Genomic DNA, 22155 nt, shown 5'->3' with positions numbered 1-22155 from the left:
AGCTTGGGAGGCTGAGGCAGGTGGATCACTTGAGCCCAGGAGTTCCAGACCAGCCTGGACAACAGAGTGAGACTTCTACTCTACAAAACGTTTAACAATTGGCCAGGAGTGGTGGCCCATGCCTGTAGTCCCAGCTACTTGAGAGGCTGAGGCAGGAGGATTGCTTGAGCTGGGGAGATTGAGGCTGTGATCCAGCCACTGCACTGCACCCTGGGCGACAGAGCCAGACTGTCTCAAAAAAAAAAAAAAAAAAAAAAAAAAGGTTTCGGGTTTTACAAGGACACTGGGAAGCCATGACATGGTTTTAGGTAGAAAAGAGTCAAGATCAGATTTGCATGTTGAGAAATGACTCCGGGAGCCTGAGAAGTCGAAGTCCTTGCAGGTGGTCCAGGTGCGAGTTGGCGGAGGCCCCAGCCAGGGAAGAGGCAGGGCGCTGAAGCACAGGGCATTGACCGCAGCGAGAGAGTGAGGAGTCCGACTGAAGACCTCGTGATGGAGGATGTGCCCGATGGAGAAAAGGGAAGGCTCTTCCAGAACTCGCCTTCATTTTAGCCGTGTTAGGAAAGGAACGTAGCTTCGGATCCTAGAGGGGGCCAGGCATCTGCGGTGTTGTCCTGTTTGAGCCGGAGTCCGAATTTCCAGTGTCCTTTCCTTGCTCCTCACTTCCTCCTAGAAGGAACCCTATTCTCCTAAACAGTCTTTCGGTGCTGAGCCTTGGCAGTTTAGTTTGCTGAACTCTCGTCAGAGGAGTTAGTGGGTGGTGGTTTGGAAGTAGGGAGAAAGAGGTGGAGGGCTTGTTTGAATGCACCAAGCCTCGCAGGCTTTCCTCCTTCCCGTGCTGGTCAGGTAGGTTCTTTTCAGTTCCTGATGAGGCAAACGAAAACAAAGCAGTTGAACAGCACCAAAGTATCGACGATACTTTGGGGGCGCCGTGATCAGAGGATTCCCTTTCCCGGGAACTTGCGTCTAGTCCTCTGACGCATCCTAGTTCAGAGTGGGTGGAAGGGCATGCGGAGTCCACAGCGCCCCCTCGCCCTAGGCGGGGTGGAGACAGCGAGACGACGCCCATGATCAGCTGGTTACAAAACTCGAGGAATAAGAAGTTTAATATCTATTGGTCTGCAAATCCGGAGACCTTGCGGCCTCACTGGTCCTCCTTCCCTCTGAGCTATCTCCACACCCAGCCTTGGTCAGAAGGGGATTTAGAAGCAGAGCTGTCCGCAGCGAATACTTTTAATGCCCGGGCGGGGAAGAAAGCGGGTTAGGATCTGATCCCGCTGAATAGAGGACCCAGGAGCCTCCCGCCCGGGTGCTTTGTAGTGCGGGGGCGCGCTGCGCGCTGCGCGCTGCGCCTGGGCGGCTGGCGGCGGCGGCGTGGGGGCGGTGATGCAGGTGTGACACCGGCCGGCGACTGCCTCCGCCCGGATCGCCCAGCGCCGCGTTAGCCGGAGCGGCACGCGGGGCTGCCGGGGTGGAAGCTGCTCTGCCTGCATCCGGAGGCGTCCGCCAGCGGATTTCCCACCCAGGTAGGGGACGACGTTGCTCGCTGCGGTGCAACCGACCCAGCCGGGGCGCGGACCCCGCGTGCGCCAGGGCTCCCAGGCGCTTCTGCCTGGGCTGAAATATACACGCTCGCCCCGCTGAGTGCTGTTCATAGTAAATGGCACAAAAGACCGAAGAGTCTTGGGAAGCCCGTGTAGGAAAGCAAGGGCTTGCCCGCTGCCTGGAGCTGTGCGCTTCTCTGAAAGCGGCCTCCCCAAGGGCTGTTTTTAAACCCTGTTTGAACTATTAGCGCCATAAGTAGTTTTTCAACTTATTAATGTCAGGCTGCTGGCATTTATAGTTCCGTTTCCATAAGCTTCGTAGCCGCTGCTTTTAGTTTCAGTTACATTCTAGTAGATGGATTTTGTTATTGTTGTTCGTTCTTAAAGAACAGAATTCAAACGTGCTTACACCTGGTGGCTCTTGGGGTTTGTGAGTGTGTATTTCTGCATGTGCAGGGCGCCCTCCGTGGGCGTGGGGGCCTAGGGACACAGAGAGGATTTGTTTATGGACGGGTTTTAGCGCAAGGGAAAGAACAAGACTTGTTTTGCAGGGATGGGCTAGCAAATGCGTTTAGCCGGGGAGGAGCAAGGCACTGCTGTGTCTTCGGTAGACAGGTGGTAGAAATCTCTGCTGTCCAGGGTTCAGCAGGGCTGATGAAATGCATTCCTTTATCCGGAAATTACAGATACAAATTACTCCGTTTAAGGGTAACTTAACGTCGGTGTCTTGGGCTCTGATAAGAGCAGCCCCAGTGGGGTGGGGTGGGACGCTGGGGGATGCTTGCTCCTTTCTAGCCCTTGGGGAGGTGAATGTGGGTGGCTTTGGGGCTTAGAGAGTGGCAGGTGAGGGGTGAGGAGGGTGCATGGGGGAGGATTGGGCACTGTAGTCGGCTCAGCGGCGGTTCTGGTCTATGCTGATCTCCTCTGTGTTTCTGCTTCCTGCCCTTTCCAGAAGAGGTGACTTGTTCTGCTTGTTCCAGTCAGTGCAGTAGGTACAGTCTCGTGCTGCATCTTTCTTGAGTCAGCAAATACTTACTGAGCACTTAGTATTTGTCAGAGATGGGATTAGTCCTTGGGGATGCAGAGATGATGATAACAAAGTCCTGGCTCCCTGAAGCTCACACCTGGTAGGGGGAGAAGCACTTGTAATCAGGAGGTGGATAAGTTCATGATGGTGTTGGAAAAGAGCAGTGAGAGCAGAGAGGAGAAGGAAATTGATAGTGGCAGTGATTGGTATAAAAGTGAAGCCCTCATGGATTAGGCATGACATGGATTTCAGCAGGGACTGGGTCACTCGCTTGGTCCTTCAGTCTGGGAGTGACCCACATGACTCTACCACACCATTGCCAACACTGCTAGTGGGTGGGCAGAGCTTTACAAGTCTCGGCTGGGCTGGTATTTGCAGGACATGACTAGAACCCAGTAGACACGGGCGGACACCCAGAGAGGAGCACATGCAATACAAGTCAGACTGTTAATTTTTTGCTTTTTTAATGAATGGCTTTCCTGAATTCCAGGACTATAAAGGTTTTGAAGCAGCACTTCACAAAGGTAGGGACTCTGGAAAATTCTGAGGGAGTTTCAGAGCAGATGAACTTCTGTCTGCTTCTCCCTGGATCCCTGACCTATCTGTTCTTGTACCAGTCCAGTTCCAAAGGAAAACTCTCCCTTGATTATCCCTAAATAGGTGGAATAAAGGAAAGCTAAAGCTGTTACTACCAATCGTCTCTGGGAGATGAAAATCCAGTCTCAAGGATGTTTCTTCCTGGACCAAAACTGTGATGGGTGAAGAAAAATGATAGAATGAAAAGCTCTTGTATTGTATAGTTGCCAGGGATGTGCATTACATGCACCCACATCATCACTAAGGTGTTTGAAAAGCAGCCTGCACTATAAGAAGCATGAGCGTGGATGCTCAAACAGACCTAGGTGAGTCTTGGGCAAGTTACTTAGCCCCTCTTTGAGCATTAGTTTCCTGATCTGTAAAATGGAGACAGTAATAGGATTCTTATAATAGTTAAAGAAAAGATACTTTAAAATATTTGCTCATTGTTACCCTATCATCATATATAACTTGCTTGGCACAAAGTAGGTGCTCAAGCAATGGCAGTTCATTCATTAAGTTCCTACTATGTATTAGTCACTGCTCTATGTATGGAAAATACAGACAAAACAACCAAAAAAGCCCTTTCTCAAGGAGCTTAAATTAATGAGTGTGTGTATGTGTGTATGTGTGTAAGATGATGGACAAATAAATAAATATAGAGTGTATCAGCTGATGAGACATTGTATTGGAGAAAAATAAAACTGGCTAAGAGGACTGGGGAGTGCTGCCAGAGGGCAGGGTGGGGCTTGTTATTTACTTTTATGCAGCTTGGCCAGGGAAGGCTTTTTTGTAAATGACGTTTGACCAGACATCTGGGGAAGTGAGGGAGGAAGCCAGGGATTCTGGTAAATGACATTTGACCCGACATCTGGGGAAGTGAGGGAGAAAACCAGGGGTTGTAGGCAGCACCTGCAAAACCCTGAGACAGGAGAGAGGTGTGTTCCCAAGAGACCCAGAAAGGAGGTCACAGAAGCTGCTATTGAGTCAGACACCGGGACAGCAGTAGGAGCTGAGGTCATAAGGGCAGCACGGCAGGTCTTTGAGCTATTGCCTCTTAGGGTTCCTATTTGTCACTATGATGTATGTGCTGAGTTATTGTTTAAGGAATTGGATGAAATCCTAAACTCTGTGTTTAGAAGAAGGTTGGTTGGTAGACATAAGTACCTGTGGTCATTCAGAGCATAAATGAATGCAGCAAGCAGAAAGCATAGGTCTTTGCAAGGCAACAGGAAGCACAGGAATTAAGGAGACTGTGCAATGCAGCATTCAGGTTTCTCCCATCCGGATGGAGGACCATGTTTGTGCTTCTTTTGAATCTTAGCATTATGATTTTTTGTTTCTTTTCCCCTACACTAAAAGAAAAGGTCATCTTTAGCAAACAGGCCAGCAGTCCTTGCCAGATATTCTTTTTTCTTTCAGAATGAGAAGAGTTTCTATGATCATGGAAAAGTTTTGGGATCATCTGGAAATATGCTGACCTTCAGTGTACCATGGAATGCATTTACATAATATCATATGGCAAATTTATTTAAAGCCTCTGTCTTATGGGCTTAACATAAAGATCAGTTTGCTGCTCTGCCCTTTGGAAACTTTATTACTCTAGAGAAAACATGGTTTGGGGATTTGAGAGCCTCATCACTCAGCTGTCCTTAGTGCAGAAGGGCTACTGCAGTGTGTTCCATGGCCAGAAATGAGGCTAGATGCCTGAGAACCTAGTCAAAGTTTCTGTGAAATAGAATGAGGTGCGGCTGGGTCAAGGTCAGAGAGTCTGACTGGGTGTCCCCAAGTCCACCTCAGAAGGCAACATTTACTTCTCTGAATTTCCCCCATCCAAGATTCGGCTTTTAGTATTGCTGCCTCAGAAACCTGATCTGTCTTTCTGGGCCACATCACAGTGACCTTGTTCACCTGCATGCCAGCATATTGATTTGCAGTGGTTGAGACACTATATGGCTTGGTTAGTGGGTCTTCTTCCTACAGACCCCTGTCATAACAGCCAAATCACAAGGAGAAGGTCTCCTAAAGCACATTATTCAGAGCAAAGCAGGTAAGATGCCTACCCTAGGAACTGATTACATGCTTTAGGGCCAATCTTGCCAAAGGGACTACAGAGCAAACCACCCCTAAACTTCGTGGCCTAAAACAACAGCCATTTGTTATTTTGTCTCATGTCTCTTGGTTGGCTGGGTAGTTCCGCTGATCTGAGTTGTGCTTGCTTGATTTCAGCTGTGCTTGCTCATGTGATTTTGGTCTGCCGATGGAGTATCTGAGGGCTGGCTGCTTTAGGATGGCCTCAGCTGGATGACTTGGCTCTGCTCCATGTGGTCACTCATCCTCCAGCAGGCCAGCTCAGTATGTTCACATGGTAGTGGCAGGAGGCCAAGAGAAAGTGAAAACTTGTATGGCCTCTTGAGGCCTAAGCTTGTAACTGGCACTCTATCACTTTATCCTTGCCTAATGACAAAATTAAGACACAAGATAGCCCAGAGTGGAAAGTTAGGAAAATAGACTCTACCTCTTGATAGAAGGAACTACATAGTCACATTGCAAAATGCACAGATACAGGGAGGGGAAAAATTGGGACATTTTTGCAATCAATCAATCAATCAATCTACCATAGGGACCTGAATATTTATTTATTTATTTTTGAGATGGAGTTTCACTCTTGTTGCCCAGACTGGAGTGCAGTGGTGTGATCTCGGCTCACTGCAACCTCTGCCTCCGGGATTCAAGTGATTCTCCTGCCTCAGCCTCCTGAGTACCTGGGACAACAGGCCTGCTCCACCATGCCTGGCTAATTTTGTATTTTTAGTAGAGATGGGGTTTCTCCATGTCGGTCAGGCTGGTCTCAAACTCCTAACCTCAGGTGATCCACCCACCTCAGCCTCCCAAAGTGCTGGGATTACAGGCGTGAGCCACTGCGCCTGACCGGGACCTGAACATTTAAAGTGCTCTTGGCTAGATTTCCTTTTCTTCTGGACTCTGCTTGATTGGGCAGAGTCTGTACTTGCTCTTTTGATTGTCTCTTTTTCTGCGTTTCTGTGGTTGACCATCTAGGGATGTATGTATATTTAGATAATCATTCATTCACTAAATAAATATTTATTGAGTGGTCTCTATGTGCCAGGCATGTTATAGGAAGCAGACCCATCTCATGAAGCATTCATTCTAGTTGAGGGAGACAAATAATATGTAAGTAAATAACATATGTTTTATATCAGGTGATTAAGGACTGTTGGACAGGGAAAGGAAGATGGGAGGTGCCTGGTTGCGTTGGAGTGGGAGGGTAGGGTAAAGCGAGGAGTGAGTATTTTATATAAGATGGTCAGGGTAACATGAAGGAAGTGAAGGAGTGAGCCAGACAGTTATCTGGGGAAAGACATTTCCAGGTAGGGAGAACAAGTGCAAAGGCCCCGAGGCAACAGATAACTGGCATGTTCCAGGAACAGCAAGGTGACTTATGCAGAACTGGGTGAGCGTGGGAGAAGAGATCAGAGAAGTAGCAGGGAGCCAGCTAATACAAGGTCCTATAGGGCCTTTACTTTGAGAAAGATGGGACACCACTGGAGAATTTTGAGCACAGGGTACTATTAGCTGATTTATGTTTTCCAAGGATCCCTTGAGCTTTAGAGCTTAGTGCAGACTCTCAGAGGACAAGGGTGGAGACAGAGAGATTAGTCAGGATGGTACTGCAGTGACTCAGGTGAGAGAGGGTGGTGGTTTGGACCAGGCTGGATAGTAGTTAAAATGGTGAGAAGTTGTAATCCCAGCACTTTGGCGGGTCACTTGAGCTCAGGTGATTGAGACTAGCCTGGGCAATATGGCAAAACTCCAACTCTACCAAAAATTTAAAAATTAGCCAGGTGTGGTGGCACATGCCTGTAGTCCCAGCTGCTCAGGAGTCTGAGGTGGGAAGATCTCCTGAGCCTGGGGAGGTCGAGGCTGCAGGGAGTCATGATAATGCCATTGTACTCCAGCCTGGACAATGGATTGCGATCATGTCAAAAATAAAAATAAAAATAAAAATAAAAATAAAAATAAAAAAAGATGGTGAGAAGTGGCTAAATTCATAAAGTAGGCAGGATGTATGGATGAGTTAGATACTTAGGGTATGAGAAAAAGATAACTTAATGAATTTTGACCTAAGCAGCTGGATGGAGTAGCACTTTAGTGAGATGGAGAGGAAACAGTGATGGGGTTTAACTGGATATCCAATGGGAGATGTTAAGTAATTCATTGCATATGAGAGTCTAGAGTTCAGGGAAGAGTTTCAGGAAGGAGACATAGGTTTGAGTATCATTAGCATGTTATTTATTTTTCCATGAGCCGTGTCACTGCTGTATCACTAGTGCCCAGAGTTTTGTCCAGCACATTGTATATACTCAAGGGATATGCACTGAATAAATGAAAGGAACCACTTAATTGCTAGAGTTGACTGCAAATCTTTGCTTTGGTGGATCTTGAAGTGTAACTCCTTGAAGTTATTTCCTTTCTTTACAAGGTCTCATGGGAGCCTTATTGTGGATCTTATGCACTAAAAAGAGGCTTTAAATGTGAAGGCTCCAATTGCTTATATCATACAGAAAGCAATGTGTGGTGACAAGTAAGAAAGAGAAACAAGTGGAAACCAAAAAATAGCTCATATTTTCAAAAAATGAGAAAAGATCCTTTAGAGGGAGGTGGCTGAAATTCAGGGGTGTGATGTTCTTGGGTTATTATTGTACTGCTCTTAATTTAAGATGAGGCAGAAGCAAGGAAGAATCTTGAAAGGGGAGAATTTTATTTAAATCAATTTATGCTGAGTGTCACCAGCTTGCTTGAGAAACCTCACATCTACAGTAGCTTGCATAATGTGTTCCTGTTTATAAAAGGAAGAAATGGGGAATAGCCTTCATAGGAAAAGGGGAGGGCTGGAATGACTTCAGCCTCAGGCTGTGGGTGCTGTCCATTTTTTCCTCGTGGTGTGGCTGATTCTATATAAGTTTTGTTTGCAATGATGTTGGTGAAGGGAGTGAAACAAGAAAAAGCAGGCACTGCCATTGAAAGTGGTTGTGTGTGTGTGTGTGTGTGTGTGAGAGAGAGAGAGAGAGAGAGGTGGAAAATGTGCCAGTGGTGGAGAAAAAGAACCAAATCCCAGAAGGAAGTGTGAGAAAGAGACGCAAGCTGCCCTTAATTTTTACGTGTGGGTACTAGGCCTGACCACATGGGGCATAGGATGGAGCAGTGGGCTTTAGCATCAGACAGAACTGGGTTTGCACTCAGGCTTCATTACTTTATTTATTTATTTATTTATTTAAGATGGAGTATCATTTTGTCACCAGGTTGGAGTGCAGTGGCAGTCTCAGCTCACTGTAACCTCTGCCTTTTGGGTTCAAGCGATTCTTCTGCCTCAGCCTCCTGAGTAGCTGGGACTACAGGCACATGCCACCATACCCAACTAACTTTTGAATTTTCAGCAGAGACGGGGTTTCACCATGTTGGCCAGGATAGTCTCGATCTCTTGACCTTGTGATCCACCTGGCTAGGCCTCCCAAAGTGCTGGGATTACAAGTGTGAGCCACCATGCCCATTAACTTTCTATTGTTTTTTGAGATAGGGTCTCACTCTGTCAACCAGGCTGGAGTGCAGTGGCGAGAACACAGCTCACTGCAGCCTTGACCTCCTGGGCTCAAGCAGTCTTCCCATCTCAGCCTCCAAAGTAGCTGGGACTACAGGCATACACCACCATGCCCAGCTAATTTTTAAATTTTTTTGTAGAGATGGGACCTTACTATGCTGCCCAGGCTGGTCTTGAACTCCTGAGCTCAAGTGATTCTTCCACCTTAGCCCCCAAAGTGGTGGGATCACAGGCATGAGTCACCATGCCCAACCCAAGCTTCCTTACTTTCTAGCTGTGTAAACTTGAGCACATTATTTAATTTCCCTGAGCCTTGGTTTCCTCAGTTGTAAGGTGATGGTGGTGGTGGTGGTGGTGATAATGATGATAGTAATAATACCCAAGTGTTCTGCAGTCCCCTCTATGCTCCTGGACTTGGAACTATGTTGGTGTAAATATTGATTAAAGGATTACCATACCAGCTGAGGAACTTAGAGATTTTATGTGAAGGGAGAATTGAGAACTTATCATTTGAAGTTCACAGTGCCATTTAGAAGATTATTTGCATGGGGCCCATAATGTTCAAAATTAGACAAAGGGATAATAATGTTAGCCTTCATAAGGCTAGACATTTCAAGGTGCCTCAGAGGAAAACTAACCTCCCTTTCTCTGCAATAAGCCAATCTCTTTAGTTCAGTTTTGCAATGTTGCATAGTTTCTTGGAATTTTGTGATGAAAATTTTGGAGTCATGTGTAGCTTTCCTATGCAGAAACTTTCCTATCTGATGCGTTTGTGGTTCCCACAAAATCCACTGTATGGTCTTCTTCTGGAAAAGTCTGCTGTTCTTCCTGTTCCAGGCACATAGTAGGCGTGCGATACGTATTTATTAGATACATGGTGAATAAATGCTGCTGTGGTTTCTCTGTTGGCTGTGGCTTTTCTGGTTGCTCCTCCTGGCCTGGGCAAGAGATCAGCAGGTAAGTGACAGTGATGAGCTAAGTCTTTGGCAGGTACTCAGCAGCTAATGTTGCCCTCTCTTCACCACCCTCATGCCTTGGCTACCATTCTGACATCCTCTAGATCAAGTATCATATAGTCAGCTTTCCCTCTAAGTCCCCAGTTACATCGTCAGCAAATCTAAAGCTCTCTCGCTGTCCTGACCGTTGATTACAGGTAACGCAACAGTGTCTCCTGACTTAGCAACAAAGACCCACACCATGGGTTCCCTGCTTCAGCTCCCACACAGAAGCCTGTGGTCCCATTAAGTCTTCCCGTTTTCTGTACACACTTCTGCTCCACCCATCTCCTGTTCCCTTCAGTTGTTAGAGCTTGATTCTGTATTAGTTGGCAGGGGAGAGAGTAGCATTAATTTTCTTTTCACAAAAGGCAATTGAAAATTCTTTCCTAACGGATGACTGTCTAGCTCCTCAGAACTGAACTTCTTCAGGAGGCAGATAGGCCACGTCCTTCCTCCTGTGCCCATTTTACAGATGAGATATCTGAAGCTCAGAGAAAATAAATTACAGACAAAAGTACCCTTGGAAAAGTGGATGCACAATCTCATTTGTTTCCTGCCAGCTCTGCATAGATGCAAGAGAAGGTAATTTTTCCAGACCTCTGGGGCCTTCTTTTTTTTTTTTTCTTTGAGACGGAGTCTCGCTCTGTCGCCCAGGCTGGAGTGCAGTGGCCCAATCTCAGCTCACTGCAAGCTCCGCCTCCTGGGTTTATGCCAATTCTCCTGCCTCAGCCTCCCAAGTAGCTGGGATTACAGGCGCCCGCCACCTCGCCTGGCTAGTTTCTTTTGAAATTTTTAGTAGAGACGGGGTTTCACGGTGTTAGCCAGGATGGTCTCGATCTCCTGACCTCATGATCCACCCGTCTCAGCCTCCCAAAGTGCTGGGATTACAGGCTTGAGCCACCGCGCACGGCCCTGGGGCCTTCTTGAATCACGGATGTCTGCAACCAGAAGTTGATTGTTGAATCATGGGTGTCTGGATTTGAAGTTGACTGTTCAAACTGGGAGCTTGGTGCTATTAAGTACTTCTTGTGTCAAGCCCAGGTGATATGTGTGTGGGCAGGAGCTCTAGGCTCCCAAAACTCACCTAGGTGTGATAGGTGTGATTTACAATTCTGTTTTCATGATCATTTCATGAGAGAAACCTGCAAATGAACACTGCTAAGGAGAAGGAACAGAACACGTTAATGGATAAATGAGCTGTCCATCATTACTCCTGAGTGAGCATGATTTGTTTTAATGAATATTTCATGGGCAGGTTCCTTTTCAGGTCCAGAACACGCTCCAGGCAATGAAGACCTTAACTGAACTGTAGGATTTTACAGTTTCAGAGCTTGAAGGGACCCTAGAAAGCAGGGAATCAAAACTTCTTATTATTCAAAGAAGGAAATACTTAAAAAAAAATTTTTTTTGATACATGTTCTTGCTCTGTTGCTCAGGTTAGAGTGTAGTGGCACAATCTTGGCTCACTGCAACCTCTGCCTCCTGGGCCCAGCAATCCTCTCACCTCAGCCTCCCGAGTAGCTGGGACTATAGGCATGTCCCACTATACCTGGCTAAGTTTTTAATTTTTTGTAGAAACGAGGTCTCACTATATTGCTCAGGCTGGATTGCCCAAGCAGTCCTCCAGCCTTGGCCTACCAAAGTGCTGGGATTACAGGCATGAACCACCGCATCCACCTCAGAAATAACTTATTTGGATGGATAAAAGAGCTGTCCATCATTACTCACATTACAAATCATGCTCACTCAGGAGTAATGATGGACAGCTGATTTATCCAGTAATGTGTTCTGTTCCTTCTTCTTAGCGTGTTCATTTGCAGGTTTCTCTCATGAAATGACCATGAAAACAGAATTGTAATTTATAAGAAAAGAGGTTTAATTGGCTCATGGATTCATACAGTAAGTTAATGATGGAGAGAGGATCAAAGCTCAGGTCAGGGCTGTAGCAATGTTAAGTTCGTATGAGAGGCCAAGAGAGAACAGGAAAACAGAAAAATGTAGCGTGGATCCCCTACATTGTCATGCTTAGAAACCCTCTGAAACGGCACAACTAGTTCTCCCAAGCAGGTGAGAGCCCGGTTAGGCCCCTCAACAGCCTCCTCTGATTGTTCAGTCCTTTGGGATTTTCCCTGCCTGGCTCCCAGAGCCCAGGCCCAGTGAGGGTGGCTCCTGTGTTGCCTGCTGTCCCTGCTCTGTTGTGCATAGAATCTGCCCGTGGCCTCTCGCCTGATCTGGGGTGCGGCGGATGGCACCGAGGAATGGAGCGCAGCTGGCACGTGGGAGGCTCTGCAGGAGAAGAAGCAGCACTGTGGGGTGGCCTGCCCTAGGCAAAGTGCTGGGCCTGGGAGATGGGGCTGGAAAGGTCATGGGAATGTCAGGAGCCTCTGCCCTTGACCCCGGAGGGCTCAAGGAATTTAGTTCTACCCCTAGCACTATGACGAGTGACAAACACATCCCACACATGCTGGCTTAATGGTCTGTAAATTAAATACAGCCACTTTAATTTTCATTTTTTAAAGCAAAGCATAAACATGAAGTGTTAAGGAAAGGAAAGCTATAGGGTAGCAATGTAAAGGCAGTAGCTTAAAACTTAAAAGCAAAGAAGAGAAACTCAAACGGGACAATGAAGAAGTGGATGAGAAAGGGTATATGAAAATGGGATGGGGTGCTGAGCCAACCTCTCCTCCTACTTCTTATGATGGATAAGGGTTTGTTTGTTTGTTTGTTTAGTGGTGCTGCCCACGTCTATGGCAGAAAAGCTGTGCTGGGCTCCCACTCTCATATCACTTCCTCGGTGGCCCAGCATGCAGCATCTTGGGGCACTACAGAGGGCTGTCAGGCCAGGCTAGTCCTATCAGGTTTCTTAGTTTCACCTGTGTCATTCCCAGGTTTATGCCTTGTTACTTTCAGCCCATTTCCTCTAGACAAGCAAGGCCCCTACTGGCTGGCTTGGCCTGCCAATCCGTTCCTAGATTCTTGAGCAAACTCTTACCTTCTTGTGGTTCTTTGAGATGGTACAGGGCAAAGAGCCCCAGAGCCTGTCTGCTTAGGGCTCTGCTGTAGGAGAGCTCATTAATTAATAATTAGAATACAAGGTGGGGAGGTACACACTGAGAGAATGGGGGAGCGTGAGACTGGAAGCAGTTGCTATTGCTGCATGAGGAGAGAAGACAGAGGGCCAGGCAAAGCTATCAGACAGGGGAGGGGCTGTTGTCTGGTGAGCCTTGAAGGATGGGCTGTTGTGGGGAGGACAGGGAATGGTTTCAGCAGAAGCATATAGACCTGGAAATGCGTGGTTGATTTTTGGAACAATAGGAGGTTTGGTGTATTAGTCTGTTCTTTCACTGCTGTAAAGAAATACCTGAGATTGGGTAATTTATAAAAAAAGAGCTTTAATTGGTTCATGGTTCTGCAGGCTGTACAGGAAGCATGGTGGCATCTGGAGAGGCCTCAGGAAACTTCTAATCATGGAAGAAGGCAAAGAGACAGCAGGCCTGTCACATGGCAGAAGCAGAAGCAAGAGAGAGGGGAGGTGCCACACACTTTTAAGTGATTAGATCTCATGAGAACTCATTCACTATTGCCAGGACAGTACCAAGGGGATGGTGCCAAACCATTCATGAGAAATCTACCCCCATGATCCTATCACTTTCCACCAGGCCCCACCTCCAACACTGAGGATTACATTTTGACCTGAGATTTGGGTGGAGACACATATCCAAACTATGTCATCTGCTGTGGCCAAAACACAGGGTCTGAGGTGGTATTGGCTGGGGTTGGGGTAAGGGTTGAGTCAGGTGGGGATAGGGAGAAGGGGGATGGGGAGAAGTTTGGTGAGAAGTAGCAGGACGCCCACTAGAATCTCTCGTGGGTTTAAAGTTGTCACCAGATGTGCCAAGAAGGAAGAAGCTCAGGAACCACGGTGATACAGAGAAGCTGGTTGTCTTTGCTCCTGAAATGCTCCTGTAAGTGGTGAGTTCGCCACTGTCCTGTGCTTCAGCCACGATGTGTGGCCGGGTGTGAATTAAGTGGATCACAAGTTTGGTTTGGTCTTGGTCACAGATCTCAATCCAAATAGAGAAAGAGTCTTGGAAACTGTGATTGATGTCTTGGAGATGCTCTGAGGCACAGAAAGATCCCAGAGAGCATGGAAAGCATTTAAGAAATAAAAAGCTTTTAGGTTGTTGTTACCCAAAACAAATGGAGTGGAAAGTTCTATTTGAAAAAGATGAGAGAGAAGCAAGGGAATCAGGGAAACAGGATTTGCCTGTACTCCTTGGGTAGTTTCCTGGTACATGGTTCTACCCATAACTCCTCAAAGACTCACTGATTAGGGGATTTTCCCCCTTTCTCTTTTTCCTCATCATTTTGGAGGCGTTAAAGACATATTACAGACCATCCAGAAAGTAGGGCAAAGAAAAGGAAAACCTTATAATCCCCACCATTTATATAGCATTTTGAATTCTATTCTTTCTCTTTTAGAGACAGGGTCTTGATCTGCCACCCAGGCTGAATTGCAGTGGTGCCGTCATGGCTCACTGTAGCCTCAAACTCCTGGGCTCAGGAGATCCTCCCACCCCAGCCTCCTGAGTAGCTGGGATGAAAAGGCAAACACCACCATGCCTGGTTAATTTTTATTAAATTAATTAATTTTTTTTGTGTGGAGAGATGGGGTCTCACTATTTTGCCCAGACTAGTCCTGAATTCCTGGCCTGAAGCAGTCCTCTCACCTCGGCCTCCTAAAGCAGTGGAATTACAGCGTGAGCCACTATGCCGGGCCAAGATGTAATCATATTAAGTATGCAGTTTAGAAGCCTTCGGCAAAGACCAGCTGGCTTCATTTCCTCCTCCTCCTGGCCACATAAACTACATCTCCAGGCTTCCCTTGCAAGTGGGCGTGGCCACGTAACAGTTTTGTTGATGCAGTGAGAAAGGTGTGTTCTTCCAGGCTCCTTTTCATCTATTGGCTGCCCCTGCAGGAGGCTATCTCAAGTGCGAGAAATAAACTCTGCTTATGCTAAACGACTGACATCTTAGAGTTTGTTTGTTGCAGTAGTTTAACTGAATTTCACCCACACAGAAGCTGAAATTTCAATGAGCTATTTCTCATACGCTTATGGGAACACATTGAGGAGGATCCAGAGGCATGTTTCTTGATAACATAAAGATTAAAAGGTTATAGCTGGACTGTTGGGTTGCCTGTAGCCTGGGTGCTCTTTAATAGAGAAAACAACTGGGGTAAACATCCAGTTTTTTTCCTGTGATGGATATACCAGGAGTATACACATCTGAAAAGGCTGAGGTTCAATATTTTCCCTTTTCTTCTTTCATTGTTTCTGACTCCTACAAAATAATAGGAATATATTGTAGAATCCCATATCATTTTTAAACCAATAGGTTCTTTCTGATACAGCTTACATAGCCTCAGACAAGTTTAACTTCGCAGAGCCTCAACTTCCTGATCTTTAAAATAGTCACAGTAAGGTCTATTTTCTGGGGTTGTTGAGTCATAGAAGGAGATCATATTTGTCAGTGCGTAGTAGGGTACCTTGTGCACAATAGGTGCTTTCCCACTGGACTATAGATTCCCTGAGAGAAGGACTATGCCACCTTGTCTACTACTGTAGCTCCAGTGTCTAACACAGTCCCTGGCACATAGTAGGTGCTCAGTGGTTAGTTATTTTCCAAACTTAAAGTGCCTTAAAGAAACCTGTGTATTAAAAGGGAGAAACAATGTACCCTGGATTGGAGAACTGAGAAAGGTGTTAGAGGAACTTGGAGAGGATCTGGACAGTCTAACACCTTAACCTTGAGGTGCTGGGAGGGTTAATCTATGAGTTCACCAGAAGGGTGAGAGAACAAGAATTTACACAAGATGGGGAAACGTATCTCTAATGTGTGTGCTTGGGATTGCTCTATATTTGGACGATAACTCTCTCATCTGAGGTTAATCCTCTTTGTTCGAGTCATCCAGGCAAGGGATTAACTGCTTTAAACTCCAGGCCTTGCTGGCCCTGACAATGTGAGCTTGGTGTTGCTGGCGCCCAGGGACCCAAGGGGTCAGTTTTTGTTGACTCAACACAAGGTTCCTCTGTGGTTATTTAATCCCAGCCTCTTAATCCTATGGAGGAGGAGACTGAGGCCTAAGAGGGGGAGGTAACTGTTTTCTTGCAGCAGCTTTGTGATGAGAACCTCTGTTTCCAGCTTACAGTTCTCTTCTGTGCTCTGTGCTAGGCTCCAGGGAAGGCTTCAGGAAAAGGACCCTAGCTGAAAGAGCAGAAGAACGAGTCTCTGGGAGTGCTTGTGTATTGATGGAAATTCCATATTGTGTTCTGGGGAAGTTCCTACTCTGTCTGTCAAAAGCCTGCTCCCTTGTTAATCAATGGACTATTTGGAAACATGTCCCAGGGTCTGGGTCCTCCAGCCATTTTCTAACTTTGTGTGCTCAGTTCATGATTCACAATCTAAGATGAGAGAACCTAGCCCAGCTGGGGTCACATGCCCATTCCTGAGGGCACCATAACTATGACTCCCAAGATGGCATGTAGTGAGGAAAGGGGAGTTCCTTAAAGGAACACTAGAGAGTTGTTGCTGAAAGAAGCGTACTTGGGTCCTGAGCAGGCAAAGCCCACAGATGTCCACCACACACGCTGAGCTGGCTTCTCTCGCTGAAATAAAGATTACAAAGTGCTACCTTTGTTGGTGAGTGTCGATGACTTTGAAAGTGAGCTATTTCTCCATCTCCCCTTCCTTTTATTTTTTTAAAATAAAGTCTTGCTTTCTTACTCAGGTTGGAGTACAGTGGTGTGATCTTGGCTCACTGTAACCTCTGCCTCTCAGGTTCAAGCAATCCTCCCACCTCAGTCTCCTGAGTAGCTGGGACCACAGGCACCAATCATCATGCCTGACTACTTTTTTTTGTATGTTTAGTAGAGACAGGCTCTCGCCATGTTGCCCAGGCTGGTCTTGAACTCCTGAACTCAAGTGATCCACCTGCCTTGGCCTCTCAAAGTGCTGGGATTACAGGTGTGAGCCACTGCGCCTGGCCTTATTTTTTTCTAAGAGGTTTCTAAGGGGGTCACATTTTTATAACCATCTCCTTGCTTGACCTAGTCTTGCATTTTAAGAATTAAACTATGCAAAATTCAAAGTTATAATTCTCCGTGAAATCCCTTTTACATTTATTTGTTTATTCAGCAAATGTTTATTGACTTCTCATTGTGCTAGGCATTAGAGTTAATGATAGGTAAGGAAAATGTGATCTCTGCCCTCAGGGTGTATAGTGTAGAAATTTGTAAAGAAGTTTTGTTTCACATATACCTTAACAGAGTACATGCACACACACATACACACACATAAATATACATATATAATACATTATTATATACTTGAGAATTTCTAGCTTGCTTATAACTTGAAGATCTTTAAGCCCAACTGCTGCTCATCAGCAGTCCTAACTTGGTTAAAGAAAGGGGTACGTTGTTGAATCACAATGATGAAGAATATCTTGCTAAAGAACATGACCTTGCATTCTCCCTGTGCATAGAACATCTTGGAAGATGAAGAGTAAAAAATCCATCTTGGTATCAAACTGCCTGCTACTCTGTTCTCCTAAAACCAGGAGGGAGTGGGTGGCCTTCATTTGTGCTGCTTCAGTTTGCAGGCTGTGAATGAGGGCTGGCACCCCTGGCTACTTTGTTGTTGTGTGGTGGTGTTTGAACACCGGTCATCATATTGCTTTGCTGTTGTCACGTTATTCGTATAATCCCAGCAGCTGACAATAGTGTAATAATTTTTGAGAGACCCAGATATTTGCTTAGAGAGAATAAAAATAGGCAGAGAATGAGGTGTGCTTTGCATCCCGTGCAGAACGTTGTATGACTGCACTTCACAATGACAGGATTGTTCCTTGGTTAGAATTCCCCGTGGGACTTTCCCTCCTCAAAGTTCAGAGAAGGGTCATGCATTCTGGAAGGGAAGCCTGTCTTATCCTCTTTGCATGCACTGACAGAGCTAGAATAATTGTCTCAGCCCTTGTGATCCAGTCAGGCTTGTACTGATAGGGAACTCATAAATGGCTGTATTGGTCTGTTCTCATACTGCTATGAAGAAATACTCAAGACTGGATAACTTATAAAGAAAAAGAGGTTTAATGGATTCACAGTTCCATGTGGCTGAGGGGGGACTCACAATCATAGAGGAAGGCAAAGGAAGAGCAAAGTCATGTCTTACATGGCAGCAGGCAAGAGACCGTGTATGGGGGAACTGTTCTTTATAAAACCATCAGATGTTGTGAGACTTACTCACTATCATGAGAGCAGCATGGGAAAAACCCGCCCTCATGATTCAGTTACCTCCCACCAGGTCGTTCCCATGACATGTGGGGATTATGAAAGCTACCATTCAAGATGAGATTTGGGTGGGGACACAGGCAAATGATATCAATAGTCACAATGGTTTCGAGCTTGAGGTCTGTACCAGTATGCAGACTTAGAAAAGCATAGAGCCACATCTTTGTCTCCTGCTTTTTGTTCCATAGTGGCAAGATTATGCGTCTGTAGTTAGATTGCTGGGATTGAAGCTTGTCTCTTTCACTTACTAATTGTGCTAAAATTCTCTGCACCTCAGTTTACTAACCTGTAAAACAAGGATAATATTAACTAGAATTCTATCTTATACATTTGTTAAGAGGAATGAATTAAAGGAGACAATACAGTGCTCAGCACAATGTTGGACATATAACGAGGATATTAATTAGCTGCTACTGTATAGCAATAATGCTGCCTAACAAATAGCCCTAATTATTGCAGTGGCTTATACAACAAACTTTATTTATCTTACTTATGAGGTGGCCAGTCAACTGCGATTGGCTCTCCTTCATGCTGTAGGTCAAGTTCATGTCTGTTTCATGCATCTCTCATCTCTCCACCAGATGTTACCAGCAGCTACCAGGGACATATTCTTCTCATTCTTCTCATGCCAAATGGCAGGAGGACATGAGGAGTGCTAACTGTCCTAGTACATTTAAAGCCTCTACACTCATCATGTTTGCTAACATTTCATTGGCCAAGGCAAATAACATGGCCAAACCCAAACCCATATCAGTAAACTGGGAAAGTATACTCTTCTCACAGTAGAAGGCATGGCAAAGTGACATGGCAAGAATGTGGATTATAATCATATTACATAGGGGAAAAGAATTGGGAATAAAAATTGGATCTACCAAAGCAAGTTCCCTATGTAACAAGATGTTGAATGGGACTTTTTTATTGCCCTAGAATGCACATTCAGTTTGCAAATCTGAAAATAAAGTCTTAGACACTCTATTTGTTAAATAACTGGAATTTCTCATGGCTTTCAAGAGGTATCAAAACTGGTTTTGGGGCCCACAGCTCTAAGCCTCTGGGTCTATATAAGTAGAGGGATAAAAAAAAAAATGGGTAGAAGTTTTGAAATCTTGACCTATAACAAATACTAGCTTGAGGTGAAACACTTTTTGCTCCCCATAAAACTAAGAAAAGGGCCTCCAAGAGACTCCCTTATGGGGAGTGGAGATGCTTGCAAAAAGGGAGACAGGGTACCTTGCACCCTAGCTGGGTGTTTGCTGATCCATGGTACTGGTGGAATGGAGTCTACTATGCAAGGGAGCGCTTTAGAGGGTTTGATGTGTGCCCTGGAGTTTGGGGCATAGAAGACATAGAGCAAGGTGCCTCTTCCAGTCTGGAAATGTTGGCAGGCAGGTGATTTAATCGAGTAGCCCATGCCAGCAAGCAAGATGGGTGGTAGTATAGTGCTAAGGGAAGAATAGAACATTTTGTTTCCTTTGCATTCATTGAGGGCTTGGGACGGTGCAGAAAGCTCCAGAGGAAGAAGCTTGATGTTTACGGGAGGAGTAGGAGCCCCAGGGCTGTCCAAGCTGAATCACAAAAGGGGGAAATCTGCCTGGAGAAGAGGCTGGGTGAATGGACAGCTGCAGGGTCTGAAGCGGGACGCAGTTGCCCCTTTCTGAGAGGCTACGTAGTGCCCAAGAGGGCCACGGTGAGGCTGAACACTGTCTCAAGAAAACTGTATACGCAGAAGCCACCACACCAGACAGCCCAGTCCAAACCAGAGCCATGCCAGGGAGGGACATCTCCCTATCATCATCATCATAATAGTTCTTGCTGTGATTGTGCTTTACTCATTCTTGTTTGAATGAACAAAATTAATCTGCCTCCTTACTCGATTTCTGGTTCCTCTTCATAGCTTCTTGCCTCCTCTCATCAGCTCTGTGTGGAGACTTACAATACTTTATATACCGGTTAATGAGCTGTCTGTGCTTGGAGGCAGGGCCTGGGGGTGTGGGCATGCTGGCTGATCCGCTTGGGGCTCCCAGCTTTTACTCCTAATCCTCAGCTTCTATCTGGCCTGTAGCAGATGGAATCCTCTGCAGGATGCTCAGCCAGTTGCTCCACTTTTTAAAACAAGGCAGGGTCCAAAATATATAAATAAAATGCTGGCAGGGAGCATATCTTTCCAAGGAGCAAAGGGTTGGCATTTCTAAGGGAATAAGCTTTCCCCAGTGGTAGGGAGCTATCTTTTTAAGGATAAATCCTCTTCTAATTTGACAATCTTTTAGCTCTCAGGGAGATATTAAATAGCTCCAATGGATAAAGAAAGAAGTTAAGATTTCCTAAGATACTTTATCATTTGAGACGTGAGTACAGAGTATGGCAAGCAATTCATTTGTTCTAATGCTTAGATCTGGGCCATTTGGTGACCTGCCTGAATTTAGCAAGTGACAAACCCCACTCCTGGCTCTGATTGTGTAAACTGATACAATACCCAGACTGCGACTCGTTTCAAGCTTTGCGTTTGCCAGGGATTTGGAATTTACCCAAATCTATTGCTGAAATTAGTGAATATTCAAGTTTCCAACCAGGTAGTTGGTTTCCTTATGCCTACTAACTTTTTCTTTCTGATTAGAAAAGTGGTATTTATGATTGAATACAATTTGGAAAATAGGCAGACTTCTAAATGATAAAGCTCTTCATTCATGCTGCCAAGTTGCGTTCTAGAAAGCTTATTCTAGTTAACCTGACAACTAGCACTATGCATATCCCCCTCAATGCATCTTTGTTTGCAATGAGTATTATCCTTAAAAGGAAAATCAAACATTGCCAATTTGTTAGGTGAGAAAATATTTTATTTTTCATTTATTTGATTGTGTATGAGATTGAGCATTTTTATTTATTGACTGTATGTCTCCTTCTTAACATTGTTTTTCTATGCTGTATGTCCATTTTAAATTGAGCATTAGTGTTTTCCATATTTGTAAAAGCTCTGCATATACTGAAGATATTATTCTTGTTACTCTCATAAGAAATACATATAAGAAATATTCTCCTAAGTGTTGCAAACATTTTCCAAATTGATTTGCCTTTAATTTTGTACTTGTATGGTCTCCAGCCTGGGCACCAGAGCAAGGCTTTGTGTATTAGTCTGTTTTCACACTGCTATAAAGGACTACCTGAGACTGGGAGATTTATGAAGAAAAGAGGTTTAATTGATTCACAGTTCCACAGGCTTAACAGGAAGCATGACTGGGAAGTCTCAGGAAACTTAAAATCATGGCAGAAGGCGAAGGGGAAGCAAGCACCTTCTTCCCGTGGTGGCAGGAGAGAGAGAGAGAGAGAGTGAGGGGGGAAGTGCCACACACTTTTAAACCATCAGATCTTGTGAGGACTCACTCACTATCATGAAAACAGCATGGGGAAATCTGCCCCCATAATCTAATTACTTCCCACCAGGTCTCTCCCGCAACATTTGGGAATTACAATTCAACATGAGATTGGGTGGGGACATGGAGCCAAACCATATTACTTTGTCTCTTAAAAATGCTTTTAAGAGCTATTTGTATTTTAAAATAATGATAGAGGCCGGGCACAGTGGCTCATGTGCCTGTAATCTCAGCATTTTGGGAGGCTGAGGAAGGCAGATCCCTTGAGCCCGAAAGTTGGAAACCAGCCTGGGAAACAGGGTGAAACCCCATCTCTACAAAAAATACAAAAATTAGCCAGGTGTGATGGCATGCACCTGTAGTCACAGCTACTTGGGAGGCTGAGGTGGGAGGATCGCTTGAGGCTGGGAGACTGAGGTTGCAGTGAGCTATGATCATGCCACTGCACTCCAGCCTATGTGACAGAGTGAGACCCTGTCTCAAAAAAATAAAATAAAATAAAATAAATAAATAAATAAATAAATAATAAAAAGGAAAAGGAAAGAAAAAGTAAAAGAAACATTTCACTTATAGAGAACTTAATACAGTCTAGGCTTTGAGTTCTTTAAATTCAATATCTCATTTAATCCTTCCAGTTTTCTCAACATGATTCAGGTAGTAGATGAGTAGAT

General features: G+C 45.3%; 1 protein-coding gene across 1 annotated transcript in view; it reads left to right on the top strand.

Annotated features, from left to right (window-relative positions):
• Nucleotides 1–1107: 1107 nt before the first annotated feature.
• SV2B (synaptic vesicle glycoprotein 2B) overlaps nucleotides 1108–22155 on the top strand; it is a 177450-nt gene continuing 156402 nt past the window's right edge. The window contains exon 1 of the mRNA XM_023220900.1: nucleotides 1108–1526. The gene's annotated coding sequence lies outside the window, so the exon portion shown is untranslated. The remainder of the gene's footprint in view (nucleotides 1527–22155) is intronic.

The sequence above is a fragment of the Piliocolobus tephrosceles genome, chromosome 6 (assembly GCF_002776525.5).
Source record: "Piliocolobus tephrosceles isolate RC106 chromosome 6, ASM277652v3, whole genome shotgun sequence".
In the NCBI taxonomy this organism is placed as follows: domain Eukaryota; kingdom Metazoa; phylum Chordata; class Mammalia; order Primates; family Cercopithecidae; genus Piliocolobus; species Piliocolobus tephrosceles.
The sequence above is the reverse complement of the archived record's forward strand: the minus strand, read 5'-3'. Positions and strand labels throughout refer to the sequence as shown.